The 21,019-nt window shown below is 38.3% G+C and overlaps 1 protein-coding gene and 1 long non-coding RNA gene across 2 annotated transcripts in view; both read left to right on the forward strand.

The window, feature by feature from the left end:
* Positions 1-21,019, forward strand: part of LOC135502097 (ankyrin repeat domain-containing protein 50-like) — a 357,552-nt gene that overhangs the window by 116,685 nt on the left and 219,848 nt on the right. The gene's annotated exons all lie outside the window — the stretch shown is intronic.
* LOC135502553 (uncharacterized) lies at positions 8,984-11,575 on the forward strand. The gene is made up of 3 exons (XR_010449796.1): positions 8,984-9,619; positions 9,827-9,897; positions 10,118-11,575. It is a non-coding gene; the product is annotated as an uncharacterized LOC135502553 (long non-coding RNA).

The raw sequence follows: 21,019 nt of genomic DNA on the forward strand, positions 1-21,019 counted from the left end.
TGATAGGAATTGCACAATTGGCTAATTTCTAACTGCTTGCATACCTAATATCGCGTATTGCCCCCACGGGCTGCAATGAGCGCTGCAATTCGTTGGGACATGCTTGTAACGAGGCTTTGTATCCTTCGTTGGGGGATTTCGCCCCAAATACGGACAATTGCATCACCAAGGTCGGCAAGGTTCTGATGCTGAGGGTCCAAAATTTCGAGTTCTCTGCTGATATGGTCCCACAGATGCTCTATGGGGTTCATATCCGGGCTGTAAGGAGGCCAGTCCAAACGGTTGACGTCTAGTTCGTGCAAGAAATTGTTCACTATTGCTGCTCTGTGGGGTCTGGCGTTGTCGTCTGCTAGTGTCCAGTTGTTGCCGAAGTGGGCCCTTGCTTCTGGCAGCACGTGATCTCGGAGGATCTCCAAGTAGAGGAGACCGTTTACATTTTGCTCTAGGATGCGGACTGCAGTTTTTCCATGATAATGAATGGCGCCCCAGATATGGACTGAACCACCTCCAAATGGAACACGCAGGCCTACACAGTCTTCCCGAAGCTGCTCGCCTGGTAATCGACGAACTCTGACCCTGCCATCAGCACGGAACAGCAAGAAACGGGACTCGTCACCAAAGACGATGTGGCACCACATTTCGTCCGGCACGTCAGCATGCGCTCTCGCCCACAGAAGCCGTCGACGTTTTGCCGCATCTGTCAATTTTGGACTGACTACCTGCCTTCTTGCATGATACCCGGCAGCAATCAGCCTACGGTTTACCGTTGTCCGACTAGCGTCAACATTATCCAGGTTGTGCCAGTCATTGCGCAGCTGTGTCGTCGTTTTCTTACGATCTGCACGGCAACGACGCAAGAGACGACGGTCGTCTCTTTCATTAGAGATGCGAGGACGACCAGTAGATCTCCCAACGTTAACATTACCGTCTGTCGCCACTTCGAAATCCACCTTTGCACCGTCCTTTTCGAAAGTCCCATCACTTTGGCGATGGCGCCAGGACCTTGCCCGCTGCGCCACCTTCCAATGGCCTCACCTCGCTGAATTTGGCTGTATGGGCCGGGCATGACAAGTTCTGCATTGGCTGGTCAAGAAAATCCAATAGGATTGCGTTGGTTAACCAGGAGAATGCACGAAAACCTAGTCGGCTGTGGACTAGGCATAGGACCGAAAGGACGTGGTCAGCAGAAACACTCCTAGTGTCTTATTATATCACACGACTGCCATACTATGTGACGAAATTGAATTAGATCACTCATGTCAATTTCAATCTAAGAATGAAAGAAACCTGACCATGATTGTGGAGAAATATGGATATAAACCTGAAAATCACAATTTTCTATAGGGGTGACAACCATTTTGCCCAACAGTGTAGTAAGTACAAGTACCAAACCTAAATATAAAAGTGTGAACTGAACATGTAAAAAAGGAGAATACACAAGCCATCCCACTTGTTCTGAACAACAAGTCTATCACTAATGTGGTCAGAATGGGAATTTAATCAAATTTGTATTAAAAAAATGTGAAATATGTTGATATGAATGAAAAGCTACTCGTTCCCACTTCAAAGAATTGACGTCGGTTTATACTTTGGTAAGGAAGGCAGTTAACACGATGAATGTCATAGTATGTAGGATCTCAAACATCGGAGATGGTTTATACTGTATCAAGTCTCTTATCAGATAGACACAATCATGACAAGAGGTTTTAAGTACGGTGCAATAAAATGCATATACGTACATGTATATGGGCCATCACACCAGACATAATTTTCAAGTTTGTCTCACTGGCACTTCGACATGACACTGTACAGGCCTTTAGTTCAAAGTGTTTATATCGACATAGAACTGTGATCAAGGCCAAAGTGTTTACATCTAAAGAGACTTGGCATTGTCTATATTGCACAGTAGTACCATTCATCACATGTATATGTCTAGTCATCTTCTCGATCTGAATCAGAGTCCTCAGTCCACGGCCCATCATCAGACAAGTCCAAATCACTCAGGTCATCTAGAGCAGCTACTTCGATGCCAGTTCCAAACTCACTGTCAATGATGATAGTCTCATCGCTATCGCTGTGGGCTTCAGCATTGTCACTCTCGCAGCTGGGGGTATTGTCAACATCAGTGAATAATGTGTCAGGAATGGCTGGCCCTTGGAACCAAATAGGTTGCAAGATGTCGTTTTGTACTGACCAACCATAGTCAGTTGGTAGCAAGCCTTGAGTAGGATAATTATGCTGAAGTAGCGTGGGTCCACAACATCGTAAAATACTGAGTTCTTCGAATCTTCATTTCAAGGGTTGAGATGGTGGTACCCCACCAATGAAAATGTCTGTCAGTGGCCTTTCATGGTACATGGGGTCATGACCAACATTTTCCAGCAAGTTTTGTCTGGTTAGTTTTCAGCTAATCTATGTCGTTTTTGAGGGCGGGGCTTTTGGGCGTGTCTGGCAAGGGTACCCCACCACAGAAAATGTCTGGCAGTGGTCATTCATGATGTGGGGGGTCGTAACGAACATTTTCCAGCAATTTTTTTCTTGTTAGCTTTTCAGCTAATCTAGGTTACTTTTGAGGGCGGGGCTTTTGGGAGTGTCTAGCAAGGGTATCCCACCACAGAAAATGTCTGGCAGTGGCCATTCATGATATGAGGGGTCATAACGAACATTTTCCAGCAAGCAAATCTAGCTTATTTTTTGGCAGCCTTTCAGTGGACCCACGGCCACACCCACCACAACTGACCAGCCAGACGTACATTTCGATATGTTCGGATATGTATAGAATATCAAAATACCTAACAAAATTGGTTAGCTTTTCAGCTACCCTCGACCCCTCTGGCTCCTGCTCTATTAGAGTGGGAAGTTTCCTGCCGACCCTCGGCTTCCTATGGGTTAACTTCCAAGTCCCTTGTCGGTTTGGGGTATCACGCTGATCATCATGCAATATCTTTCCTCCTTGTCGGTTCGGGGTGTCACGCCGGTCATCATGCGTTATCTTCACTAGACAGTATTTTATGTCGATGAAAAAGTCCCAGTTTAGTGAAGAACGCCTAACTTCTGCCTTCACCTTTTTGAGGAATGGGAAAAGTATTTTACGTCTCGTTTATAAGTTTGGGGAATTGTTCGTGAACTTCGAACCGATCAGGTTTCTGGTGTTGCTCTTTATTGCGATTTGTCCTTTTTTGGAGCAAAACTTCACCACAATAGGTCGGGGACCGCCTTGCCACCCCTTCTGTCCCTGTGCTCCACCTCGATCCTGTATCACTTCCTCAGTCTTTTCTTCGGCAGTTTCACCAATGCTTCTAAATAATAGATTGTCACTCATTGACCTGCATTGCAAGTCAGTGATTTCATACTTAAGTTCCACGTTTTCTTTACGCAGTTTCCTTTTTTCCTTTTCTGTCTTTTGTATGCTAACTTTCACAACGTCAAACTTTCGCAAATGATTTTCGTAGTTTTCTCGTACTCCGCTATAGTTTCGTTTAGACGTCCGAGCTCAAGGGAAAGATCTTGTTTTTTTTTTGTTCTATCAATTGATTCATGAATCCAGTTTGCTGAACTTCGATTGTATGTCCGATAATTGGGCTTGGATGTCAACCAACCAATGGGTGATATGAGTAATAGGGAAGTGGATGTACGACTATCTACGTCAAAACCTGGAATCATGGGTAAAAAACTTCACTCTTCATCATTATTCATGTACATTTGTCAAGAATTCACTGTTTTAACCCACAAACACTACCAAAAACCCAACATGGATAATTTCTGTAAACACTGGGGGTCTTTGGTTTTTTTAATTTTTTTTCCCCAAAAACCTGCCAAACTTACCAAATACGTAAAATGGATAAAATGGTTAAAACAACAGGGTTCCCTATTACTAATGATTTTTTTTATTCTAAATCATGAGTGAAAGAATGTACAGTTATGTCTCTTTAGAGAAGTATTTCAGTCAAATTAACCAGGTAACACCTATGAAACAAAATGGTTACATTCTGATCATTGTCAAGAAACAAAATCTGCTAATGAAAATGAAAATTTCATAAGATTAAATGGGAGTGGAACCGAACATGGAAGTGGATCAGGACAAAGTCCAGAGAGCAGAGACCGAGAGCATAGCTCGAGTGACAGACAGTGAAAAGCCCCTTAAGAGAGAAAGATCAGAAAAACAAATTGCATGGTCTCGAGAATTAGGTAAAAGATCTCAGGAATTCAAGAAGTCAAAAAAGGAGAGGTTTACTGTGAAAGAAGATGAACCCAGGAAAGACGATGAACCCAGGAAAGACGATGAACCCGAACAAAGTTTAACTCAACCAGAGCCTGAGGTTACCACAAATACTGGAAGTTCCAGGAGTACAACACTGTATGTCATTTTAGCTACATTTGGTTTTGCAGTCATCATTTACTGCTATCCTAAGATTAAAACTAACAAGAAGGTACGAGAGTCTAGTAAACCAGAAGTGAGCAAATTAAAGGATAGTAAACCAGAAGATAGTAAACCAGAAGGGAAAGATAACAGAACTCCTAAAACATGTAATCTTAGTTTAATGGAGTAGAATCATTCAAACACACTATTCTTAGTTTCAAGTGAAAAATTTAAAGTAACTGAGCTACCTCTGAAATTAACTTTTTTACCATTCTCATCATTGATTTCAAATTTGACTTGATTTGTACATTTTTTGTTCACTATTTTCTTGCATTGGCTACAATTGAGTTCATATCTCTGGTATTTAACCTGATCATCATCTTCAACAGGAACGATACATAAAATGTCAGAAGGTTTATTGTTGTAGAGGGTCTTAGCTTTGTCAACCAAATTTGATCTTAAGAATAGTTCTTTTCTGTAAAAGTTAAGTGGCTTGGCGGAGTAGTATTTTCCTTTCTTGTTGAACGCATCTTGTTTAAAGCCGAACCATTCATTTACCACATGACCAATGTGTGAGGAGAATGTTTTGCCAGCTGGTGTATCATTTGCAACATCATGAAATATGATATCAAGGTCAAAGTATTTGTCCTCTGTAAGTTCAAGGACTAGACAATTTTTGTCACAATAAATTTTAACATGGTTTATTCCATTTTCTTTTATGTATGTTTGCCATTCCTCACAAAACGAACTTAAACTAAAATGACGAGAGAGTGGAAATTCAGATTGTCTTTTTTTATCATTGTTCTAATAGATGGGTTATCTAAAAAATTCAAACAAAATTCATCTGGCGTCGCACCAGGTGTATGGTTAATGTCTTCAATGCACTGTTCCATTATGGTTGCATTCCTCGGTTTTTTAAGCTTAAACTCTTCGTAAAGAAACATGAATACTTTGGCACTCGCTGGCAGGATATCGCTTGTCCACCACGAATTGTAAAAAGTTATCGATTTCAAAGTGATCGATTTTATGTTCAATGGGTCTGTTAAGTTAAGCTCAAATATGGCTTCATCGCATTCATTCTCAAAAATTATGAAGTCCATTTCTATTTAATTAGTTAAACATTAATTAAGGTTAAATATTCATTAAGGTTAAACATTAATTAAATCACTGTAATCAATGTATTTTTCATAGTACATACCGAAAGGCAATGTAGAGATGCCATCCTCTAAGATGAAACGCTTATCATCGAAAGGACTTAAGCTTTTCTTGTCAATCTCTTCCAGATACATTTGATGCTTTTCTGATCTCAGATGACGCATGTTGTGATTAAAAGTCTTAGTGTTTTCAAGACAATCAACGTAGTCATCAAATGTAATAGACTTATTCACTACATTCTTAGCGATTCCCTTCAATTTCTTTGTTTCTTGATTTTTAGTCGAGCCTTGCTCTCCAGACATAGTTTTGGTTCTGTACGCATAAATCTTACTCCTCAAGGCAATAAATTCTATCATTTCGTCTCCTCCAAGCTCATCCTTAAAGTAGCCTGGCACTTTCTTCTTGCTAGTGCCGTAAAGATGATTATCCTTTGGGTAATTACTGAAGTCGAAGTGATCCTTTAACTCTTTGAGGTCTGCTGTTAAATCATCTGTTTTGATCTTTAAAACGAAAGAATCCGTGTCCAAATAAAGAAGTTCTATGTTTTTCTCACCAAAGTAAGGTTGAAGTATGTTGTAGTAGAATTCATACATCAGCAGCTTGGACAACTCCAGTACTGCAGCTCCTATGTAGATTGGCTTGTTAAACTTTATTGATGTTTTCCTCATACAAATTGCCGCGCTACTTTCGTCAAAGATGTTAATCGATGAAAACCTGGGACTTGCCATGAAGTTCTTGGCACTTTCCCCATCTGTCACCAGTTCAATTTCTACCCTGTTCCTTACGTTTTCACATGTCTTTCCGGAGAAAGCATTGTTCATTAATTTGAAGTGATCTTTCTCGAAATCAGTAGTAGAAGCCATCCTCTTTTTAGTGTTGAAGTCGATGTATGATTTCAACCACTTTGATTGTTTGAAACTGATGAAAGAATGGATCTTTTTCAGTATCATTCCTTGCTTTAAGTAAAACTGTAAAAGTCTGTAATGCACAATGTAGTTGGTCTTGTCATTCTGTGTGAGGATCAATTTTTATTCACAATGTGATCTTATTTCTGTTCCTGAAAAGTTGTTTTCAGTGTATTTTCTCCTTGAAATCGATCACTTCAGGTACTATTACTGTGCATACCTAGCTAAATTAGTGTCTAGTTTCGTCTCTGATGACATTTATTTCGTAAAAATCGCTGTTTTTTTCTAAAAAGGTGTTTTTGTGGTCATTTTGGCTGTTTATTTCGAGGGTACGGTAGGAGGTCATCGTTCACTCGATAACTCTTTTTAAAATGAAATAAAAGCGTTTTATGATACATGATATGAATTGATATTAATATTCGTTAAGTGGGATTGTCGGTGGACGTTCATTGGTGAACAGTTGTGCTGGAATTACGAAAATATATCGATATCGTTGAGAGTTCATTCATTAGGGGCCTGCTCTCAATTTTCCTTACAACGCCTCTAGCACTGGGCAATTGCCACCATCTTGAAAAGCAGTGCCGCGGATGGCTATCGCATCGCCACTACGCATGAGAACACGATGGCTGCCCTGCGCTGCATTGATAGTTCGTAATAAATTCACATAAAAACACACCAGAAGATCTCCGATTTTATTTACAAAGATCATATTTTGTTATTTATTGATAAAACAAGCCATTTTACCACAGCAGGTGACACATATTAGGCCTGAATAAGACTTTAGAATTTGAAGTGGTGGTGACGATGCCGATATCCAAGATGGCGGAATTATACCAGTGGTCAAATCTCATCTATTTTGGGTAATTGCATCATTATTTCTTTTTGTGATTGGTGATTTGTAAAATTGAGAATGATTGAAAAATCAGTATTTTTTCACCCAAAGGCATGAGTGAACATTTGATAAGTTTATTGTGATTTAATTGGTAATTTGGTCGACATTTTGACAATTATATTTAGCAATATTTCTATAAATGCGGACCTGCTTCTTCCTCTTTTCGCAGTGACGGTGTTTCGATAACTCAGGTCAGTTTCACGGCAAAAATAAGTGGTAGTTTTGAAATTCGAATGTGCATTTATTGATGTAACGATAAAGTACATTTCAGAGAATAATTAGTGAAAGTTTCAGTAGGTGTCGATTTTTGTAAAGTAGTGTATAGGCGATGGATTGGCTCAGCCATGTGCTCGTCGTGTCCAAGGAGGATACCGCGGTGACGTCACATCACGTGATCCCGACCCATATTAGTGATCGCTCTGGCCAATCAGATTCAGTCTACTGACAGCACCAGCACTGAACACATCTCCACGTCTCACTGTCTGGTGCGCTCCTGTACACAAAAACACCAATAGACATGAAATTTTGCAATACCTAGTATGGATTCTTCCTGTGTAAAATAAAATTTACAGAGCAGATTAACTTCCACGAATAAAAAAGACGTTTGGCGTGGTCAAAGTGCGGAAATAATGTCTCCGCTAAAATACACTACGAAATACACTAGGCAATACACTACGCAATATACAGTAGAGATGCAGTTGAGTTTGTTATTGTTTTGACTTAGAAGCCCGCCCATATCATAATATATTCATGTATTCATGAAGTATGAACTCATTTCTGTCCCATACAACTCTAAGAACAGTCAATTTCTCCTTAAATCATCACCGAAACCGCGATATCCGCAGGAAGATTTCGTTCTAGTGTCCGAAAATGCATGATCTTACAGGGGCGCTAACTCGACAAATAGAGGGGATCTATGGGGATCTATGCGAGTTTTAGGTATTACAGGTCTCGAACTTGTAAAATCTGTAAACATGCCTCCACATCCCATTATGATAATGAAGAGATTGCCCCATATCTGGGAGACTGTTTTGAAACCATCGCTAATTTTGGAAGATCGGTGCCGGCTATTTGGTTTAAAAAACCCTATTTTTCCCCATCAAAACAGCACTTTTCATTATTCAAATGATAGCTTATTGTCTGAAGACTTATTTCATAGCAGAAAAGTACTAATAACTCTGACTTGATGCGAAAAATCTAACTTTTTTGATGACTTGATTTTCCCTTGGCCGTGGATCGAGTTTGTTTACAATATGCAGCGCCATCTTGGAAAAGCCGTGACGTCACCGCGGTATCCTCCTTGCGTCGTGTCAGCGGGGCGCAAGCCGTCATGGGATGGGGGATGTACACTACTACAATGCACGTGATTGATGGTTGAACATTCATTCTCGTTGACAGTGTATTATTGAAATATTTGATTGTGATGATGGTGTATTGTACTAGGCCTTGCATGCTCCCAACGTGTGGCATATTTCACATTGATACTACCAGTATCAATTACAAAAAAATAGATTGTGAGTAACAATAGGCCTACAAACAATGCTACATGTCATGAGGGTGGGAACGGGGAAGGGGGGGGGGGGTAACTGTCTCGACGTCCCGTTAGGAAAAAAGGCTTATCCCGTTTCCCAATACGCAATTTTAGCCGAATCGTGACCCAAAACACGGCTTGTCTCGAATCCCGCTAAAATAAGGGTGTCTATCCCGAATCCCGACAGTTATTTTCGGCCCATCCCAGTGTCCCGAAAATACCCGTTCTCCCCCTCATACATAGTAGACCATATTGTCACATTGATGTTTTCTTTCATTACACTTAGACTACATTGAGATCTACATTTTCGACAAAGGCCAGGTGTAATATTATTACGTACTTGATGAAGGTAATATTAATTTCTTCAAATTTGAAGCATGACGTTAATGGAGTACCAGCACAACTTCATTGACTGCTACGTGGCGCTGGTGGAAACTAAGGTATTGCATCGCTCATATCACTTGAAAAAAACATTTACCCTAGTTACGACCAAAGCTGCTTAGCAGAGGGCGATACCTCATCAGGAGCGCCACAATCATATCATTGGTGTGAAAGCATTTGTATGAAGTTTTTCAGTTCTCAATGTGTTCGAAACCTTAATTGTGAATTTGTGCACTTCGAATTCAAATTTACGTCACTACGTTAGTTTGACATCCATTGATGTCACGGTAATTTCACTGTTATGCTGTGCTGCTTTCAGGTTTAATGACACGAATGAGTACAAGTACATTACATTTTTCGACGAAGGCCTTCTGTAATTTCATACGCTTCTTACGGTTAGTATTGATTCATAATTTCTAGTAAAAAAGTTAATTTTGAAAGTGAAAAATATGTTACAATACAATAGACCTGCAAATACCATATACGCAAGTTTTGAACAAATATCACACATATTCCCCAGTTGACTTGTGATGATATTGATAATGGTGGTGGTGGTGTTATCATGTACATGGCTTCTAACGTAGTAAGTGTTTTCTTTTCAGCAACATTCAATAGATTTATTTACTGTATTATCATTTCGACCAAGGCGAATTCGACACTTCAATTACACAAGGTTAGTAACTTTTGTTCACAAAATCCAAATGGAGGCAAATACAGAACAATCAAACTTAGTCATTCCAGTCAGTTACTGAAGCACAGTGAAAACTGTCGGGAGCAGTGCAACTGATGGCATGTCAAACTTCCAGTGACTGTCCCTGTCCATATATTTCAAGACAGTACAAATCTTGTAATCATTTTGTTTATGCAATGTACGTTATTATGTATCATTTCAGCACAATCAAACTTAGTCATTCCAGTCAGTTACTGAAGCACAGCGAAAACTGTCTGAATTAGTGCTGCTGATGGCATGTAATTACTCTACTACCACTACCAGTGACAGTCAATGTCCAAATATTTTCAAGTGTGCGAAATTAGTACTCGTCTACTTCTTAGTGTTATTTGAATGCAATGTATGTTATAAAAATATTTTTTCAACACTATATCAACATTCTCATTCCTGTCAGTTTCTGAAAATCAGCTAAAGCAATCGCTACCAATGCAGCGGATAACAGCAATTCTTTTTGTTCCCAATGCCCATCCATGACAATATATTTCACGCATGTGACAATCATGTAATCATCGTGTTTTTTGTGTTCTATTCATGCAATAAATAAATTCAGTATTTTCAAATCATTGGTGCTACAAAACTATTCTCATTATAGATTATTCATATTTTATAAAATGCTGTCATGTCAAATTTTGTGTCCTATAAATCATAATGAAGTCGGCATTTTATATACAACTTTTGTACTCCTCCTAAATAAACATACAAATCTTGTTTTATGTAAACTTTGTATATGTGACCCGTCACAGCAAAACCAGGCGCATGTCGCTCTGAGCTTGGCAGGTTGAGACGGACTGTTCTAATCTTTCATTAGCGACACCATTTCTTACCAGAGTGCCTCCTTCATTCATACATCTTGTACTTTAACTCAAGATACCCATCTTTGAATATTTTTAGTATACCAAGTACTACAATGTCAATGTATTGAAGTCATGTTCTTGTAGTGTTATTGGCTTTCTATTATCTTGTCAAAATACCACTTGGTTCTCGCAAAATCTCAATAAAAACAAATGCTATTGCATGTATTGCATATTCTAACAGCTATCCACTGTATCGATTTATCCATCATCTGTACTATTTGTCACAAAAATGTTATATTATGTAAATCATATTTCATTACATAATGCACACTGCCAATTACTGCTGAACCATTCATATGTCATTTAAATAAATAATTTTCAACTTTTTAAAACCGTCTTATAGTACTGTTCTTGTCACTTAGCTGAACCAATTGCTCTATAGCATGAAATTTCCAGAAATGCCCCAGGGACTGAAAAGTGCTGTTTTAACAGAGAGGTGTCCTAAACTGAGAAGTCGAGTTGAATGGAAACAACCAATTTGGAACCAAAAACTACTGTCCTTATTAAAGAGGTTGTCCTCAATAGAAAGGTGTCCACAAAAAGTAGGTCCACTGTATATGAAAGTACAAACCCTGGTACATGTAGTGACATCATCTACTCCTCGATGTGGACACCTGCAAATGCAGCGACAATGTCACATCAGTTATTTAATTCATCGTCCTTTGTGCAGATGGCACCACCCATCAAACATGTTGGTGACGAATAGTGTCGCAGCATTTCGTCACCGAGCTTTCACGAAAATGCACTGTCATTCATTCAGCCATAAGTGTAAGATTGAGGGTTGTTTCCAACCAAAACATGTTCGAAATGTGTCAAGCATTCGGAACACCCAAAGACTGATTAGAGAAGTCAAAATTGAATGGAAACAACCAATTTGGAACCAAAACTAGTGTCCTTATTGGAAAGGTTGTCTTTAATAGAGAGGTGTCTACTAACGGAGGTTCCACTGTATATAATGTAGGAACCCTGGTTGTGACATTGTCCACTCCTCCAGCTGCATCACACCAGTTATTTAGTTCATCATGCTTATGGTCATTGTACTTTCATCTTATGTAAAATGTAACTTTTTACACGGTTTCAATAAACGATTTGTAATTTGTAATTTGTAAATTATAAATTTCACTAATAATTTGACGCCGCCAATTCCACTGGTCTTCGAAATACGTAAGCTACACTGTTGACGACTATGACACTCCTCACAAACCACATTGTGAATCAGACGCCGATAGGCTTGTTCTACCCTTGACCTCTTCTCGTCACCAAGTAACTCTTTCTGGTAAGGACTTAATTCGTCGTCTATGAAAAGCGATTCTGGACAGAATGGAAAGTTCTTTGACTTGAACTTGATTTCCTCTGGGTAAGCCAAATCTACTTCGAAAAGATATCCTACTTTACTGTCTTTAGGAATTGACATGATATCCTGATAAGTTATGTTTGCTTTGATCATGGTATCGTCAAACATTTGAAAACTGCCGTAAGGCTGACTTTCCATCATTGCCCAGCCATAGAGATTATTTGCGTCTATGTAGAGTAGTTTATGGTGTTCATCTGCCTTGACATGTCTTGTTCCCATCACACCTGAAATTCCACCTCTTATTGCCTTTTCAAAAGTAAGTACGATATCGGTATCGGTAAGAAGTTCGAGATTTATGTCTGTGTGTTTCAATCCGGCCAACCAGGTCAAGCCAGGTGCTGAATAGCAGTGACAAGGATCGATCTGGAAATTGTTTAAATTAACGTCCCTGAATTTCTCGAATAAATCAGCTAACAAAAGAACATCTGTTTTGAGGTACAGGTCGATGAACTCTCCATGATTTCTGATATTGAAATGATCCCATATGTTTTTGGATTTTAGGTAAACTGAATCATCCACCATTTCATTCTTCAATTCATCAAAGAACATAGACTTCTCTAAGTGAGTAACACTGTAACTTTCATGTGACGTGTAAAATGAATAAGGCACTGATCCTGTCTTCCTCAATAGTTTAAAATCGTCAGGATTTGGGTAAGACTGTCTTGTTATCTTAAAGTCATCATCTTCCATAGATTTGGTGATGTTGTCAAAGCCAGACTGTAAGAATCTGTAAGAGTCTAAAAATTTTAGACAACCTAACTCAAATGAAATGTACTCTTCTGCGTTTTTAGCAAGAAGCTTTAGTTTCTTGTTTGACCTAGACATCAATTCTCTGATGAAGAGGTGAGCATCGTAATTACTGAGATTGTGAAAAAACACTGGAACGAACATGGCTTTCTTCTCATTCAAGTTGCAAGCTTTGTGAGCAGCACCTCTGTATTCTCCATTGTAGTGATTGTGATCTTGAACTCTGTCCTCGCCTAAAAATTCATTGCAGTAGTAACAATTTGTTTCTTGTGAGTATCTCACCAAATCTTCGTCTGTCATGTTGGTGAGAGGAATGTTGCATTTCAGTAGAGTTGAGAACGTCTCTTCCATTCTGAGTAACCAGTTACAGAAAACGTCAACTACATCAGCACCTCTGTGACAGAGATACTCACTGGCGTAGATTTGTGAGTAGTCAGAGTGAACGTAAACTCCAACTGCTGACACAATCTGTTTGAATAGTTTTTTAGTGGTATCTGTCTGAGTTGTATTATCATTGACTGTTGTGCTTATCGCTTCGAAATCAGCATATATTACAAATGGAACTCTGTTCTTGAATGAGTGCTTTTCAAACTTAAGTTGTGACCATTTACTATTCGGTTGAGGCAGACTGATCTTACAGTAATCGTGTTGTCCACATTTCAATTTATGTCTTTCTAGTGTAGATTTCTTGTAAAAGTAATTCATGCATCTCCTACAAATGAATACACTATTCCTGTCAGTCTTGAAGAATAGATTTATGTCTCTTATGTACATGAAATGATCCTTGAAATACAACAGATCGATAACATCATCATCATCATGGTTCTTAGAGAGGTAGAGTGGTTCCAGCTTTGCGGCATAAATGCTTTTAGCCCATTCGTTCTCTAACTTGGACACATTAATCTTGATACCATTGTCTTGTTCGATCTTAGGGATATCCTTATGAACGCACACAGGAAATGATTTGATCTTAATCTCATTTTCATACATCTTGTAGGGGTTAATTTCTGTTGCATTAAAACCTTTTTGCCACTCACACGAAATGCTGTCGTGGTATTTGGCAGCCAAAAGACTCCATAGAAAACATTTCTCATCATTTGATTTCACATTAATGACAGCTTTAGTTCGGAATGGTAAACTAGTGTAGTGACCGACTTTACATTTCTTGTGGGAACATATCGTGAGATCGCACGACTTGATTTCATTTAAACTCAGGCCACTCCTTCGAAGTATCGTTCCTCAATTGCGTCCTTTATGTAGTTCAATTGACTGTTTAGGGCATTAATTGCCTGGTTTCTTGAAATTATGCTTTCCATTGGAGATTGAATAGGATAGATAACCTTTTCGCCAGACCTGTCAAATTCAGCTTTAACTGAAATACTTATTTTATGATGGTAATCAGTTAGCTTGAAAAGAATTTCTTCCAGTTTACCTCTGTACTCGAAAACGTGTTTTGCCTGTTTGCTAATTTTCAAACGAATGGTAACAACTGGTTTACCAAATTCTTTTACCACTTCGATATCCTTCACATTCTTTATGCTCTCCAATTCCTTAGCCTCGAATCGGACTTTGCCCTGAGAGCGTAGCTCGTATTCAAGTTTCTTGGTATCTTGGAGTAGAATAGGGTTAGGTAAACACAGTCAACGAGAACTCGAGTCTGACTGGCTTGTTAACTCCATTCTTTGATGGCATTTCATTCTTTGGTGCCCTTTGGTTTTCCTATGTGCTGAAAGATTGCTGTATGATATCTCCTTGTTACATGTTGAACAATGTATTTTCTCATTTTTATCAACCATTTCTATTTAGGATAACAAAAATTATTAAATTACATTTTCAGACATTTTCAGACATTTTCAGGCATTTTCAGACACTTTCAACATACATCGGGGGTGCTGATGGCAATAATGCTGATCCCAGTGATGGTGACACTAGTAAATCAGTGGTTGGTAATGGTACCGATAATGGTTGAGGATAATAGTGATAATGGTGATTAATCATTGGTGACACCAATAGTGGTGACACCATTACTGTGACTTCAGTTTCTCTATCATCTCTGTTTGTGCCAGTTTTTTTCCTTCTTCTAAAAAAGTCTTCTTTAAAGATTCCACATCAACAGCTGAACTTGCCTCCCTCTGTTTTTTTCTGATGGCATTTTTCATGGCAATGTATTTTTCCTTTTCTTTGAGAATCAAGGTAAACTCATCTGTTGAAATGTGCGAATCACTCATGGCCTTACTTACCAGATCATTGATGGAGTTAAGTTTTGAAATTGCCAACATTCCAATCTTCTCATGTTTTTCAATTTTCTTCAGGATATCTTTTTTCTTCCAACTTAGGGCTGAGGAGATAATGGCGCTACCAATGGTCACTCCACCAAGTGCAAAACCTTTTGGTGCTGTGATGACACCAGCCAGTGCAGACACACCAACTGAGCCAGCCGCAACGCTTACAAAATTAAGACTATGACTAATGCCAGTAATTACGCTAAATGCTTTTTTGTACTTTGAAAATATCTTTCTTCTAAATTCAATCTCGCTTTCTAAGAAACTCTTAACCTCACATATGTGTTGTAGTCTGAAAGCCTGAGGGTTACTTTCTGTATGCTTTTCAGACCTTTCATAGTTTAAATGACTTTCAGAGTTTAAATGAATTTCAGAGTTTAAATTACTTAAATCTGGATAAACCTTGTTGTCTCTATCCATTTAATTAGTGGGAATAACTAGAATCAGTTGTTCTGACATTTCTAGTGTTTAGTGTTGATCTTGCAGACACAACAGGTTTTTGAAGTACATTAAATTTTAAAGTTTTTCTGGCCCAGCAGGTTTTTCGACCATAGCAGGCTCAACAGGGTTTAAAGGTTTTTCGGGCTCAGGCTCCAACTTTGACTCTACTTCTGCCTCTAATTCTCTATGAAATCGTTCTAATCTTTCTTTCCAATTACGTGGTCGTTTTGTGTAACCCCAAGTTCTATTCATTTATTCAGAGGAAATGTCTGAAAATGTCTTAAAAATTGATTAAGTAGAAGCATATTGTTAAACTCTGGGTTATCCCAAAAATACTTGTTTGTTATCCTTTCCCACTCGTTTATCACGTTTTGGTCTCGATAGTAAAACCAGTTTTCATTACGCTTATTGTCCATAAAGTTAATTGAGCGGCCCAATTGCTCTTTGAAAATACCCAAGTCGACTGTGGAACTCTTCTGCCTGTTTTGTGTTTTAGACATTGGCCGAATGTTAAACCAAGAGTAACACAGTTCTGGGCGATCTTTGAATTCCTTGATTGGTAGAACATGATCCAACTCTTCATCTACTATTCGAACTCTGTTCTCGGGACTTTGTCCTATTCGAACTCTGTTCTCGGGACTTTGTCCTATTGCAGATAGACCCCTTTGGTAGTCTAACCAATCCATGAAGAACTCATTGGAACAACCTAGATGTAATTTCGAGTTATCAGGGCACTCACCTTTGGCTATTCTGTTGATGTTAACTCTCAAGTTTTGTATATCTCTATTTCCATTTTTATCAAGATAACCTTTGTAGTATGAATTAAAACAAGCTCTACATTCGCGTCTTTTTCCTTCTTTACCGAATTCACCATCACTTAGTAATTTCACTTCTCCACATTTACCGCATTTCTTGGTTAACGTGGAACCACATAATTTACAATAATCCAGTAACTTGCCTCTTCTGTTCTTATCAAATTCACTTTCAGGTTTTGTTGCATTGCACTTAACACATTTAAATGTAGGCCCTGAAACTACTGGTTGATATCGATTAACAGGATACTGATAAACAGGATACCGATAAACATTGACAGTACCATAATAGTTCACTGTTGTTTGTCCTTCCATTTGACTCTCCATTTAAAGGATAAAAAGTTTTAAATTAAGGTTTTTTAGTCTTTTAGGCTTTTAGACTTTTATGATTTAGGCTTTTAGACTTTTTATTCCTGAAATTGGTAACCATTCATTGAATTTGTCACTGTAACCTTTCCATTTCACTAATCCGTATTTTTTACCTTTAGTTGTCTTGCGCCTTATTATCTTCTCTATTTTGTATTCTATTTGGTCAGGATTGGGAACATAACTTAATTCCTCCTCATAGAAATATCCTTGAATTTCTTCCTTTTGGTAATCTTCAAGTTTGTAGATGATAGGATGAGTGAAGATGATCTGTCTTATTTGAAAGACTTCTTCAGTGAAATTGGGTAAGTAGCCTTTGTCGAAAATAGTCTTGTACTTTGAAATTCAGACGCTGTCGCCAACCTTGTACTTCGGGTCACCAAATATTTCTTTAAGATGTAGACCGTAAAGGTTGTACCAGACAGTTCCTTCATTCTCCCTCTTTCTGGCGTCAATTGGTTTCATCCCTATTGATGAGTGAAATGAGTTGTTGTACCCGCTCACCAATTCATCTAGGACATCGACCAACTTGTCAGTTTCCTTTGCGGTGAAGAACTTCCACATTTTATCCTTTAAAGTTCTGTTGAATCTTTCCACAACTGCTGCCTTCTTACTTGAAAATGTAGAGAACCACTCAATGTTGTTTTCTCTCAAGAGTTTTTTAAAGTGTTGGTTGTAGAACTCATTGCCTTCATCAAATTGGATTTTCATTGGTTTAGCAACAACTGGTTTAGCTTCCTCAAAGATCACTTTAAATGCATCTCTGATTTCTTCTCCTCTCTTGCTCTTAACGGCCATAGCCCAAGCATAGTGACTGAATAAGTCAATTCCTGTCAAAATGAATCTGTTGCCTTTATTCTGTTTCTCAAATTTTTGCATGTCCACAATATCTGCTTGCCATTCGATGTAAGATACCATTGTCTTTCGGAACGTAAATTTCTTAATGGCCGGTTTGTGTAGTTGGTGAGTTGGTAGTGTGTCTAGAAATTCTTTTACTTCCTTGTACTTGATCAGAGCTATGCTCTCAGGACGATGTCCGATCAATTTTTTATCTTCCCTTACTTTTTTCCATATCTTACTTAATGAACTGTAAGCCACAGGACTTTCAGGATTGAAGTACAAATCTCTCAGATACCGTTCGATTTTGTCTGGGTCTTTTAGTTCTGTTTTACTCATTTAAATTCTGAATTGATATCGGGCAATTTAAATTCTGAATTGATATCGGGCAATTTAAATGAAAGCAAAAGACATACTAGTTTTCGGTCCACACAACATGTTGATTTCAGGAGTCACCAATTGCGGTAAGACTCATTTTGCTCTTGACCTCTTAGAGAAGGAATATCGTCATAAGTTCCAGAACATAGTCATTTTCTGTCCCACTTACTTCAGAAACAAGACGTACAATAGGAGATGGATTTACGAAGACAAGAATGTTTTCATTGTCAATCCAATTGCTGTAGCCAATAATTTAGACCCTGTGCTTCAATTTGCCACCATGGCCTTCGAAGGATCACAGACATTATTCATCATTGACGACTGTGCTAATTTGAGAGACACAAAGAAGAAGGTGTCTGAGTTATGTAATCTTGCCTTTTCCGGTAGGCATTACAATCTGACTGTTTGGTTACTCGTTCAGAAGTACAACTCTGTTGTTAAGGACTTCAGAGAGAACATAAGGGTTTTAGTCCTGTTTTTCAACAAGGATGAATCGGCAATGAAAGATGCCTTAGAAGAAAATAGTGTTATCCCTAAAGACCAGAGGCAAAAATACATAGATGCCCTTAAGAAGACGAAAGGATCTAAATTAAACATAAGACTAGAACACCCATATGGTTTTATTCACGTTTAGTCTTTTTTCTTCTTTCCAACGAAATAGTAAATCACAAAACCCAAGACGCTCAATCCTAAAATGATCCAAAGGTATTCGTAATTCTTCATTTCATCGCTGGGCTTGTAGTAGTCGCTCAATTGCGGTTGTCTAGGAATGGTAATTCCATTATGTGGGTTTAAACTGTTGTACAATGAAAGTGAGGCGTCGGCATTTTTGAAGTCAATTGCCGCTTCATGTTCTCTCTTTAATTCAAGGTTAACGAAGTCAATGGTACTTTTCCTCTGCTCATCCCATTCTGTGGATGCTCTTTGCAATTGCTCTTGAGCTAAATTATGTCTCTTCATTTCATCCTCATAGCCATTCTTGTCTAGTGCTTTAAAAAGATATCCAGAACCGGTGAAGGCTAAACCATTAACCACCGCAGAACCAATCATCATAGCTAAGCCTGCCATTTAGTTTAGTGTGATTTTAGCCAAAATGAGTAAAAAAATCAGGCGCAGTGAGTAAAAAATCAGGCGCAGTGAGTAAAGGTCAATTGGTACTGTACATCAAAACCATTAAGGTCGATAATGTCATTGTTTTCATCTGTTAGGCGAATATTCAACTTGCCAACACTTGATTTGCACGGAATTTCCATGTTATCCCCAAAGGAATATGCTATCATGTCTCCAAAGTTAGATTCTTTTATCGGTCTAATGGCTAAGACATCTGATGGCTTGCCATTGCTCATTACATTGTTGACGATGTCACAGTGGAAAACAAAATAGTCCATTGGTCTAAAATTTATGGGCCTATCGCTCACAAACAGGCCCTTTGTTAATTCGCCTTCATCTAAGATATCAGCATCTAAGGGGTAAGGCCATTCCGGTTTAAAGCCAAATAATTCATTGCTTTTACCAGGAAAGTAGATCTGGATATACTCCCCATTTTTTCTCTTAAGCATCTTCATTACTGTCCTACCAGTGGGCTCATCAACATCAAACTTAACAACATTTTTGCTTAAACTATTTTCTTTCAATTCATTTGCAAACATCTTTGAAAAGCTTTCTAGGTCATAGAGGCCATCGGGTATTTTAATCACTGTCAACGAATATCCCTTTAACTTAATTTCGTTATTTTGTGTTGCTTTACTTATGTTGTAGAATGTACAAGGTATCCCTGCAAATGTCAAACTGACGCTAATGACATTCTGAATTTCAGTGTTAAGATGTATGGTTAAATCATGTGATTTCTGTTCTGGGTAGTCACTTGAATTAATGTACACCACGGTTTTCATTTACTGTACTTAAATTTTCATTTACTGTACTTAAATTTTCATTTACTGTACAGTAAATTCTACTTGATTATGTTTCTGGGTAAAATACCTTGATCGTAAAAATATTCCAATGTTACATTACTTACTGCTACAATTCCGCCAAGTTTAAGAATCTCTTCTAAGTTTGCCTGACTTGGCGGGCCAATGGCAATTCTTAAGAATCTCTCAAGTAAATATGAGTAACCAATTGTTGCCGTTGCCAATAACACACTTTGGTACAGTGTATTGATGATTTCCTTCTTTCCTGGTGATTCCATTTATTTACAGTAAAATAATCTTAATGTTGCGGCAATTGGCAGTCAAAATTAATGACCTTAATGTTGCACGGAAAGAATCTGTGAATTTTGAATGTTAACTTGAGCATCAGAAACCACAAATATGTGCATTTTGTATGGCCCCTTTCCAGATTCTTTTGTTATCGACAATTGAATACCATCTTTAGTGTTTTGAAGCTTTTTGCCCGATCCGTGTAATCTATTGTCTTCAGTAGTTCTCAGGTCCAACCAAAGACCGTAGTTATTCGAGTCTCCATAGTACTTTTTCATAGACATGTTGCAGTCGTAAGTTTTCTTTAAGTCTTCTGTCATGAAGTGTTTCTTGATCTCCTCCCATTGATCTAGCATTCTCATTCCTTCTGGGAACACCTGATTAGCAACTCCTTCGATGGTTATTTGCACTTTTGTGATGTTAGGATTTTCAAACTTTTCAGAATCTTTTGAACCATCAGTGTTATCAGAAATGAATAGAAGTAATAGTCCTTTTATGGACATTCGAGGAAAATTGATGTTCTCATTGATCAGCGTTTCATTTGCCGTTACGTTGACAGTTTTGAAGTGATCTACCCAGTCGTAATAGATGGAGAAACCTGAATTGTACTTGTTTGTTAGCGTATTGGCTAATCCCTTGTTAGTTACAGTGTCATATTCAAAACTGATATTTTCAAGTTTGTAATTCATGTTTGCAGTTGTGCTGGTAACGATGATCTCCTCCTTTGGTGCTAAAGTAATCTCGATGATCACATCCTCTTGAATTGGAAACTTGTAAAATGGAGCATAGTTGAAAA

The sequence above is a fragment of the Lineus longissimus genome, chromosome 18 (genome assembly GCF_910592395.1).
Source record: "Lineus longissimus chromosome 18, tnLinLong1.2, whole genome shotgun sequence".
In the NCBI taxonomy this organism is placed as follows: Eukaryota; Metazoa; Nemertea; class Pilidiophora; order Heteronemertea; family Lineidae; genus Lineus; species Lineus longissimus.